Genomic DNA, 1,309 nt, shown 5'->3' with positions numbered 1-1,309 from the left:
TTTTTGAGTTTGGCTAAAAAATCACAAGAACAAAAAAAAGTCAAAAAGTCAAAAATCACAAAATGACAAAAAAAACTTGCCCAAAACAAAGCAAAAAAGCCAAACAAAAAAAATCAAACAAACAAAAAAATTAAAAAATAATTATCGGAACACTAAAATAACAACTTCCTAAATACCGAGTTAATTATTCACTTGTTTACCACCCCCAATCACTGCACAACCAACAAAAGGAATTATTCAACTTGTTTATCACTCCTAATCACTAATCAAAATTGACAACCAATAAAATGGGAAAAACGTGGACGGCAGGATTCGAACCTGCGCGGGCAGAGCCCACATGATTTCTAGTCATGCCCGATAACCACTCCGGCACGTCCACGACATATGACTTAAAGGTTCATTTTCATACATATATACTTATCCCAATGAATAGATAGGGTCCACAATAAGATTCTAGTATCATGGAGAGGGGCCCACGTAGTTAAAATGTCAACATCGTATCAGATTCTTTAGAAAAACACAATCTGGTAGCCGCACTATTGTTGTGATATGCTACTGGACGGTTACATGTCCATGCTTTCGACAGCCAGGCCACAACACAACAAATATGCCTACACCCACTACAATTATTTATTTTTGAACTTCGATTTGGACTAGACATGCCTGGCATACAAGAAAGTATCAATTTCTATGATCAGTATTTTATTTTATGTTTGGAACGGCTTGAATCAGATAGAATGTGGATAGGAGGCTGATATGCATTGTGATTAAAGTGTTGTAAAGTGAGTCAAGTTGAACTAAAATTATTAAGAATTAATCAAATTTGGGTTAAATATTTGAAAAATTCAAACTCGGCTCGAGCTCGTTCAATTATATAAACGAGCTGAAATCAAACTCAAGCTTAAAAAAATATTTAACTTAAATTAATTTACTTATTAAGATAAAAAGCATAATATTATTGAGATGTCTATCCTTTCAAATTATTTAATGTTGAGACGTGAATCAAAAAGAAATCTAATCCCATCAACAAAAAGTTTGCTATAGTGTTATTGTTTTGATTATATTATCAATAGAGGATAAAGCATATTCATTGAAGGGTATTGAGTTTGTTATCTCAATTTGAGAGAGTTGAGATAGTGTTTGGGTTTGGTTGATTTATTTTGAGACCGATTTTAGTGATTAAAACTGTTTACTTTTAAGATATATTGACTAAAATATTTATGCAAAAAATCAAAATAATTTGATATTAGTAACTATATTTTTTAATTACATTTGTATTACAAAAAATGAATTGCTAAAATTATATTTG

General features: G+C 30.9%; 1 non-coding gene across 1 annotated transcript; it reads right to left on the bottom strand.

Moving 5' to 3' along the window:
• Positions 1-297: 297 nt before the first annotated feature.
• TRNAS-AGA (transfer RNA serine (anticodon AGA)) lies at positions 298-379 on the bottom strand. Its single transcript has one exon. It is a non-coding gene; the product is annotated as a tRNA-Ser (tRNA).
• Positions 380-1,309: the final 930 nt, after the last annotated feature.

Source organism: Camellia sinensis, chromosome 11 (genome assembly GCF_055761805.1).
Source record: "Camellia sinensis isolate YWXY chromosome 11, ASM5576180v1, whole genome shotgun sequence".
NCBI lineage: Eukaryota > Viridiplantae > Streptophyta > Magnoliopsida > Ericales > Theaceae > Camellia > Camellia sinensis.
Note: the sequence above shows the minus strand (reverse complement) of the source record. Positions and strands in the feature narration are given on the sequence as shown.